The 9,753-nt window shown below is 44.0% G+C and overlaps 1 long non-coding RNA gene across 1 annotated transcript; it reads left to right on the top strand.

Moving 5' to 3' along the window:
• The first annotated feature begins 1,068 nt into the window (after positions 1–1,068).
• On the top strand, positions 1,069–3,205 carry LOC128126100 (uncharacterized). Its single transcript, XR_008223869.1, has 3 exons — positions 1,069–1,151; positions 1,961–2,036; positions 2,585–3,205. It is a non-coding gene; the product is annotated as an uncharacterized LOC128126100 (long non-coding RNA).
• The last annotated feature ends 6,548 nt before the right edge of the window (positions 3,206–9,753 follow it).

The raw sequence follows: 9,753 nt of genomic DNA, 5'->3' as shown, positions 1-9,753 counted from the left end.
CCAGCCTTTTCAGCTCTTTTCACAAGCTGAGCCACAACATTTTTGTCCTTATACACCTGATGTTAATATTATGTTTGAAAATTGTTAATTATTTCAGATTAATGTCGAAAAAAGAAGGGCCAAATGGTGATTTTGCTAACGTAAAGCTGGAAGAAATAGATTCTAGTTCTGGTTGAATGAACCTCTTCAACACTTGAAGTTGCTAATGCAGAAATATATTACCTTAAGGACTGCAAAAGCACCATTTGCATTACATGCAAATCAAATTCCACTATTTTAGAATCTCATTTGTTTTAATGATTAAGAAACAAAAATAGCCAAAAAAAAAAAAACTAAAATTGAGAAATTGTTAGCATAATCGGATAGGGTCGAAGAAAGTGGTTTTAAATGGATCCTTACCAAACATAATTAACCTCAATCAAATATTGGACAAAGTGAATTAACATGAATGAACATAAGTATACAAATAATACTGTCGAAAATAAATTCACCAGAAATACCTGTAATTGCATCAGTGACAACTTCATAACCAGAAGAATTCGATGAATCATAAGAAAACCCAACTCCGACCTGGGTCTCTAAGTACAACATATTCGCCTCTATAAACTTTTCAAAAAATTAAAATTAAAATTAAAACTAACCCATGTAATTTTAATATCAAATTCTCTCACAAACAAATCCAAACAATCCATTTTGTTCCATTTCTGTTGAAATTAAAAAAAAATCAAAAAAACAACAACAAAAAGAAGAAGATGAAGTGTAACGACCCGTTTCCGGTATGTTAATTAATTTGTTTTGGGCTAAGTTTTCAAGAGGGACTCGGCGAGTTCTAGCCTGACTCGCCGAGTCGGGTCGCGCATCTTGTGCACGCGGAAGCCGGCGACTCGGCGAGTCCATATCCTGGACTCGGCGAGTCCATCCGTCTGGGTGAAACCCTAACTCCCCGGGTTTTGCTCACTATTTAAACCCCATTATAGCCTCCATCTCGTCACTTTCCCCCTGAGAGCACTGTGAGAAACCCTAAACCTTCCTCTTGTGAGCTTATAAGTAATCTTGTCCCATTTTGTGAAGGGGTGAAGAAGGAGAAGAAGAAGGAAGCAAGGAAACGAGTTCTAGTGCCAAGATCCAAGATCAAGTGTGAACTTATTCAGGTATTTTCGGAGTTCTCTTCTGGTTTCATGCTTAAACTTCCATTAGAGCTCTTTTAAGGGCTATTTGATGCTTGTTCCAAGCTTTATGCTTGCTTGATTGTATTATTAAGCCGAAATACCTTTGGATCTGAGTGTTGGGGTGTTGAAGAGTCCAGATCCACTGTCTTTTTGGGGTTACATTGCTTATTAGCCATGGATCTACCCTTATTGTGCATATTTTAGTCTTATTTCCCTCATTCATGTGGTTGTACACGTAAAGTTGGAAACTTTACGTGGTAAAACAGCTTAATGGACCTAGATCTATCATTTGCATGTGTTGGATTCAAGAGAAATCGAGTAAAAATATGTTGCATGGCGGCGACTCGGCGAGTCGGAAGAACGACTCGACGAGTCAGGTCGCGAGTCCCGAGTTCTCCAGTTTCTTCAGTGTCGAGTGGACGAGGTGAGTTAGGGAGTGGACTCAGCGAGTTAAGAGTAGACTCAGTAATGGAGGGACTCGGCGAGTTGTTCATACAACTCGGCGAGTCCAAGGCAATCTCCTTGAGGATTAAGAACAACTCGTCGAGTCTGTTCATCTGACTCGCCGAGTCGGATGAAGATCATCTGAGTTCTTGGATCCAGAGGGTACTCGTCGAGTCGATGCCACACTCGACGAGTAACAGCATGTAAGAGTTGAACGGAGAGTCTAGGACTCGGCGAGTCGGGTATCCCGACTCGGCGAGTCAGCCCTGAGTAAGTCAACTTTGACCAAGGGTAAAAGAGTCATTTTACCCTGAGTATAGTGCTAGTGATTGATTGAGTGTGTTTAGGGATTTGTAGCCGAGGAGATTCAGGAGCAGCAGCCGTTAGCTTTCCGAGCCACACACTCATCCGCTAGCTTACGAGGTGAGTCTCCTTTCCGTAGGGGCGGGTCTAAGGCCACAATGCCGGCCCGTCCAGTTAATAGTAGTTTCCGGACTTCGGTCCGATGTAGTAGTTCGTATGTTTGATGCCTTCGTGGTTCAGACATGTTTTATGTGCTATGTGTATGTGTTTATGTTCCGGGCCACGGCCCGATGCAGTATGCAATATAAATGGTTATGATATGCTATGCTATGTGCAGTCAGTCCCGGACCTCGGTCCGATGCAGGGGACACGGTCCCAGTCAGTTCCGGACTTCGGTCCGATGCAGTTAGTTCCGGACTTCGGTCCGATGCAGGGGACAAGGTCCCAGTCCGTTCCGGACTTCGGTCCGATGCAGTTAGTTCCGGACTTCGGTCCGATGCAGGGGACAAGGTCCCAGTCAGTTCCGGACTTTGGTCCGATGCAGTTTCCGGGCTTCGGCCCGATGCAGTGGGCAAGGCCCAATATGTGTTTATGTGTTATTGTATGGTATGTGGTAGTTTGGGGGAGCTCACTAAGCTTCGTGCTTACAGTTTCAGTTTTGGTTTCAGGTACTTCCGCAAGCAAAGGGAAGAGCTCTGGATGACGGCATCGCACACACCACCGCCTCAGCTTTAGCCTGGGATTGATTTAGATGTTTGACCTGATGTAGTATGATACAGTTTTTCCGCACAGTATTTTATTATGTTTTGGAATACATCACGTATGGTTTTATTATATGATGCTCTGATTGCAGTTTTGATTATATTAAAAACAAAAATTTTTGGGTCGTATTTTTGGGTCGTTTCATGAAGATCGGGGGAGCTGCCGGAGCAAACCCCATTCACGCACCTGCCCAGGCTCTCTCTTTTTCCTCCATCCTCCCTGTCGATTTGAACAACAATCCAAATTTGTAACTGTTTTAGAGGCAACTGCCAAATGCCAATAGATCATGAAAACGTTATTCATGGAGCTTGAACAAATATATAAAAGTTATTATATTTGAAACAAATTTATGAGGTAATAATTTTGTAATAAACCACACAACTTTGACTTATCTCATTCAACCATTTTACCTCCTACAATTAGTTTTCTTATAACCTGATAAAAAACGACAAAAAAAAGAAGAAATTTTATATGATTTATCCAAAATTACCTCCATTGTTTCTTGATTCTCAATTTATCAAGGTCATCTAAGTAAAAGACTTCAACAAAAAGCAGACGTAACAACCTGTAATGCATGTAAAACACCATAGTTAACCATTTGTTGCAACAAATTCAAACTCGTGTCATAATTAGAAGCAACACAATAGTGTGTTGGATATTATTGGTATGGTTTCCAATATTACCCCTACATCCATCCTATTGACAAAAAACGACTCCGAAACTCAAAAAAGAACTTTACAACTTAAAGACAAGGCCAATTGAAAGAACATGCATATGTATATAAATATAAATCATCAAAGCTACCTGCATGATTACAATTCAATTTCTGCAATGTATCCCATATAAGCCACACAAAATCACAAGCTGGTTAAATGAGATTCAGAGAGAAAAAAACACTACACAAATCATAGGAAGTAGTAATATTGTGTGTATGATTAAGTACCTTGCCATCAATAATCTCCCGCTGGCCAACCATGTGGCTGTTAGGATATTTCTCCACTGATAAACTGTATAAAAATAGAATATAACAGTTCAATGACCATGACCATTAAGTTCTTTGTAGATATTTTCTTAATTTTAGACCAAAGCATATCAAGAATAGACAAATAACACCTCTCTGTATAACTTCATGGAGTAAATCAACATCAGATTGTGCTTAGACAGAATAGTTAAAAGGAAGTAATATCTCAAAACTTAGATTTAATTGAAAATCATAATGAAGGTCATTACCCTTTTTCGAAATTAAAAACGTATAACCCAAATAATAAACAAACCAAATAATTGGTAAATACCTCAATCAATCGAAGAGCCGGTATTGAAAACGTAAACAACTCCCAAAAAACCCACAATAATTTCTACCGTGCAAGAGAAAATAGAAAGAAAAATTGATTTTATTTTTTGTTTAAGAGCTATAACCATCCACTCCAAAATCAATTACAAACCACAAAACACATACCGAACAGCGGTAGCAGAGCGAAATCGGAAGAAACAAAACCCAGAGAAACAGCAGTGTGAGTCAATTGGGATGTAGATGAAGAAACAACGAAGAGTAGATGATCCAACTGTCATGATGACCATGAAATGGTTTTATGTTTCTACTTTCACATACAGTTTTGCCTCTTCACCATCAAATCGATTGACCTCAGGTTGTGGCAACCTCCACTTCCAGGGATGCAAAGACCAGGAACCTCATTAACTTTTTAAGATGTTCTTTTAAAAAAAGCGCATTTCAACAAACATGTTAGGGCACAATTAGTATATACCGTTACCTACAAATCGAAATAACTTATCCCATCTGAGGAATCGGAATCCATGAGGCACACTAATGTTGGGCTGAAGCAAACAAACGCCCCGATTCTCAGGTATGAATTCAAATAAAAGGTTCTTTGACGAGTACCAGCAGGGTGGGACCGCGTGTTTAGTGACCTACTCGCCGAGTCCAGGGAGGGACTCCGAGGAGGAGCTGGCAGAGGAAACCCTAAATCTCAGGGTTTTGCATCCTACTTAAGGAGGCCTAAGCCTCCTTTGGCCTCTTTATAGTCTGTGAGAGCTTAGTAAAACCCTAATTCGTGTGGTACTCTTTTTTTTGGTGTGTTTTAAGCCTTGGAAAGAAGGTTGGCTAGGAGAGAAAAACTTGAAGAGCAAAGGGATTGAAGCAAGGAAGGTGTGGGAAACAAAACTTAGCTCAGCTAGCATCTTTTGGAGTTATCAAGTTGCAATCTTTACTCCCCTTTTCTTCTAGATCTCTTTGTGGTTGAGTTTTAGGGTTTTATGGATTTTGGAGTCAAATTGGTCAGCTATGGGCTAGATCTGAAGTTGTAACTTCAGATATGGACCCTTCTCAAGTTCTAGAATCATAAAGTTTCTATTTTTGTCGTGGATGAGGCCCTCCTTGTGCATGAAACCCCATTAAGAGCTTAGATTTGGCATTAAGAGCCTTTTTAGTCATGCATGCACGTAAAGTCTACAACTTTACGTGAAAAACATGCCCTAGAAGCTTGGATATGTAATTTGGAGCCATTGCATGGCTTAAATGAGTCTGTATGGCTTAAGGACTGAAGGAACTCGCCGAGTCGCAAGGTTGACTCGACGAGTCACATGAAGATGGCCATGAACTCGATGAGTTGGAGGAACAACTCGGCGAGTCCGATGAAGATTGCCAAAGACTCGACGAGTTGTATGAACAACTCGGCGAGTCGGATGAGTTTTCCCCAAGTTATGAATGTGTGTGTAGCCGTCGTGTTGCCAGAAGGAAACTCGACGGGTGGCCTTAGGGTTTCGATCGAAAATAGTAGGAACTCGATGAGTCACCTCGGTGACTCGGCGAGTAAGAAAGAACTTCAAGGGAATCAGTGAGTAGCCGAGGGTACTCGACGAGTTAATGTCAACATGGACTGTTGACCTTGACTGAGGACTTTGACTTTGACCAGGGGTTGTCTAGCTGGTTTATGGAGTAGCTTGTGAGGTTGAGGACTTATGAGTATATTCGTACTATGGTAATAGGTGGTGGAGTCTTTGGCAAGTGATCCGAGAGTTGGGATTTATCTACCGAGTTGACATCCGCGAGGCAAGTTATCCTCACTGTATCAAAAAGGGTCTAAGGCACCAAGGTCATCCCTGTAGTTGTTATGGTTATGATATGATATATACGATTATGATCTGATAGATCGAAATCAGGGTAGACAGTATGTTATGTTTTGTGATCCTTAGGGATTGGTATGTTAGTGGCCTGCTGGGCCCGTGCTCTAGTCATGAGAGATTGTTATGATTGATGATCCGTAAGATAAATATATTTGATGTTTGGATATGCCTGTATGTGTTAGTTATGTGAACATGATTACTTGTTTGTTGGTTGGGTTGAGGCGGTCCTGCTTTGTGCTGAAGGCCAACATACCCTATGAGCGGTCCGGGGAGACTATAGGTCCACGTGGCGGCCCAGTCATGCCCAAGGTTCGGTATAGATTCAGTTAGACTGTAGGCCCTGTAGGGCGATCCAGTTAGGCCGATGGCCCCGTATGCATATTGATTGATTGATTATTACTGATATGATATTATCAATGCGGTATTGGTATTTTGGGGGTAGCTCACTAAGCCCTCGGGCTTACAGTTTACAGTTATTGTTTCAGGTACTTCGGGAGATCATGGCAAGGAGAAGGTGTGACCGTACCGCTCCTCATCCTTATGATCTAACTTTTGGGACACTCTGATTAAATAATGATTTGAAAACATTTTGTAAACAATACTATTGGGGTTTTATTTATGATTGAAAAAGTTTAAATTTGGCGTAAAGTTTATGGTTGCTACAAGTTGGTATCAGAGCCTTGGTTTGAGTGAATTGGAGGAACACTCGTGTGAATCCAGTCTCAAATCAAGAGAATTTTCGGAAAATGATTCTTTTTAAAATGGTTTTAAAGGTAAAGGATGGAGGATGCAGAGGGTACGATCAGCCGGAGCCTGTAAGTAAACCCCATAATACCATACAGTTATTTGATATTATGATATGTTAGAACAACATGCTAGTGCTAGGATAGGGATCTTTAGGAATTGCATGATGGACTTGCCTGATCATATGATGCCTACTAGCCTAGGGTTTCTTGTATATGGAATTGACATCATTACTGTAGTTGTTAGTGTATGCATCTCGGTTGTGCGTAATCAAGATCTTATAGCCTGAGAATGTTGGATTCAGTCTTCAGATAGGATTGGATATTCGAAAGTCTATTGGGTCCAGTGTTATGTGTGACTAGAATGCACTAGCGTTGTAGGGGTTGATGGAAGTTTCATGGATGTGTGAGTTGTAGGAGCGGTGAGGTCTGTTGCGAGGTAGGCAATGCTCCCTAGGAGCGAGAGTTGAGCACATATTATGTTGATGATAGTATTAGGGTGTTGTGGTGATACTTGAGAGAAATATGGGTAGGTGTGGAAGGTAGTATGGGCCCGTACTACTAAAAGCACAGGACCCATACGCGTATAAAGGAAGTCACAACCCCTAGGGTTTGTGGGTTTTGGTCTCCCGATATTATGTTGTTTATCTGATGTCTTGAGTTTATCTTTCAGTATGGTGGTGACGTGACGTTTTGCTGCTGGGTCCGGATCAGGATCAGGATCCGGATCAGGGTCAGGGTCGGGAGACAGAGGGTCAGAGGTGCCGGTAGCACATGAGCCCGTGGTTCAGATAGGGACATAGGAGTTGGATGCCAGGATCCGGGAGATTCTGCACGATGAGGTCGCTGCGGCATTTCGAGCGTAGTTGCCGGAGATGTTTGGGTCGATTAAGACCGCGATGGTTGAGTATTTTGATGAGCGATATGCAGCTCTAGCTGAGACAGCGGCCACTGCAAATACATTGGCTGTAACCGTGGCAGGGATCAAAGGAGGAGCCGACCGGGATTTCCAGTATTGGGACTTCGAAAACACGAAGCCCCCGACGTTTGATGGTACACAGGATGCGATTAGGGCTATGAGGTGGTTGTATGACGTGGAGGGATGTTTCTTCACGTGTTCATGTCCTGCTGACCAGAAGGTCAGGTGTGCCCTGAATCTGCTGAGTCTTGGAGCAAAGGATTGGTGGAGATTGACGACAGGGTCGTACACTGATGACCAGCGAGCTGCTGTTACTTGGGAGCAGTTCCGGGATATGTTCCACATCCGCTACGTTCCACATGTTGAGCGGGAGTGGCCGACTCATGAGTTTTTGACTTCGAGACAGGATGAGGAGTCTGTGATGGAGATTACTCGTATGTTCACGGAAAGGGCTATGTTCTGCCCATAGTTTTCCTTAGAGCAGTCTCAAATGACTCGTTATCTGAGTATGCTCAAGATGAATATTCGATAGTTTGTGGCTACGCAACGTTATGATACCCTCCTGGATCTTCAGGAAGCCGCGAGGCGGCGTGAGTTAGAGATTGAGATGCATTTGAGGGAGTAGCGTCAGGTTCCGGCACAGTCTCAGCCGGCACCTAAGCGGTCTAAGACTGCTGATACTCAGACCGGAGGTCAGCAGAGCCGCGCTTGTGGAAAGTGTGGTCGGGGTCATTATGGGGTTTGTCGAGCGGGAGGTGGTTGCTACAAATGTGGTAAGGAGGGGCATTATGCCAGGGACTATCGTCAGTCTGCCCCTCCAGCAGATATGAGGATTTGTTTCCATTGTCATCAGGTTGGTCACGTGAAGACCAACTGTCCGCAACTCGTCGCCAAGCCGACGCAGGATTCAGCATCGACTACTTTGAGGATTAGGGATGGGAGGCCAGTCAAGGTGGAGACTCCGAAGGCTCAGGGGCACGACTTCCAGCTTACGGCCGAGGAGGACAAGGCAGCACCGGATGTGTTTGTTGGTACATTTTTAGTAAACTCCTTGCCTACTTTGGTGTTATTCGACTTGGGGGCGAGTCGGTCGTTTGTATCTCAGACTTTCAGTAGAGGGTTTAGTGTGCCGGTAGATGAGCTAGAGTGCCCGTTGCGGGTTTCGATCGCCAACGAGCACGGGGTCTCTGCTTCTTCGATCTACCGGGGATGTGAGTTAGAGATCTTCGGGGTGTCCTTCCCGAGAGATCTGATTCCTATTCCCATGGGGGAAGTATCTGTGATCGTAGGGATGGATTGGCTCAGTCGATTTGGCGCCCTGATCGACCGTGAAGGACAGTGAGTGGTGGTTTGAACCCCAAGTGGGAGAGAGCTGGTGGTATATGGCGAGGGCACCAGGATGGGATAAGGGTTTTGTTTGGTGGCCAAGGATCGACAGTATATTCAGCATGGGTGTGCCGGTTATTTAGCGTACGTGGTGGATACGCGAGTTAGGGATCAACCCTCGGTTTCGAAGGTCCCAGTAGTTAGAGAGTTTGTTGACGTATTTTCGGAGGAGTTACCCGGAGTGCCTCAGGAGAGGCAAGTTGAGTTCAGGATTGATCTAGTGCCGGGTGCGGCCCCTATCACTAGGGCGCCATACTGTCTGGCACCGCCTGAGATGCAGGAGTTGTCATCTCAGTTGCAGGAGCTGCTGGGTAAGTAATTTATTCGTCCGAGTAGTTCACCATGGGGAGCACCGATCCTTTTCGTCAGGAAGAAGGACGGTTCGCACAAGATGTGCATTGACTATAGGGAGTTGAATAAGTTAACGGTGAAGAACCGTTATCCACTCTTGAGGATAGATGATCTTTTCGATCAGCTACAAGGTGCATCTTGGTTTTCCAAGATCGATCTGAGATCTGGATATCACCAGGTCAGAGTGAGGGAGGAAGATGTGGAGAAGACCGCGTTCTGGACTCGTTATGGTCATTACAAGTTCGTGGTGATGCCGTTTGGGCTCACCAACGTGCCGGCTCTGTTCATGGATTTGATGAACTGAGTCTGCAGACCGATGCTCGATCGCTCGGTTATTGTGTTCATAGATGATATCTTGGTGTATTCCAAGACTCAAGAGCAGCACGAGGAGCATCTCAGGGAGCTGCTGGAGGTTCTGCGGCGAGAATGGTTGTATGCCAAGTTCTCGAAGTGCGACTTTTGGTTACGAGAGGTCCAGTTCCTTGGACATCTCGTTAACCAGGAGAGGGTTTTGGTCGATCCGGCCAAGGTGGAG

This window comes from Lactuca sativa, chromosome 1 (assembly GCF_002870075.4).
Source record: "Lactuca sativa cultivar Salinas chromosome 1, Lsat_Salinas_v11, whole genome shotgun sequence".
NCBI classification, from domain to species: Eukaryota; Viridiplantae; Streptophyta; class Magnoliopsida; order Asterales; family Asteraceae; genus Lactuca; species Lactuca sativa.
The sequence above is the reverse complement of the archived record's forward strand: the minus strand, read 5'-3'. Positions and strand labels throughout refer to the sequence as shown.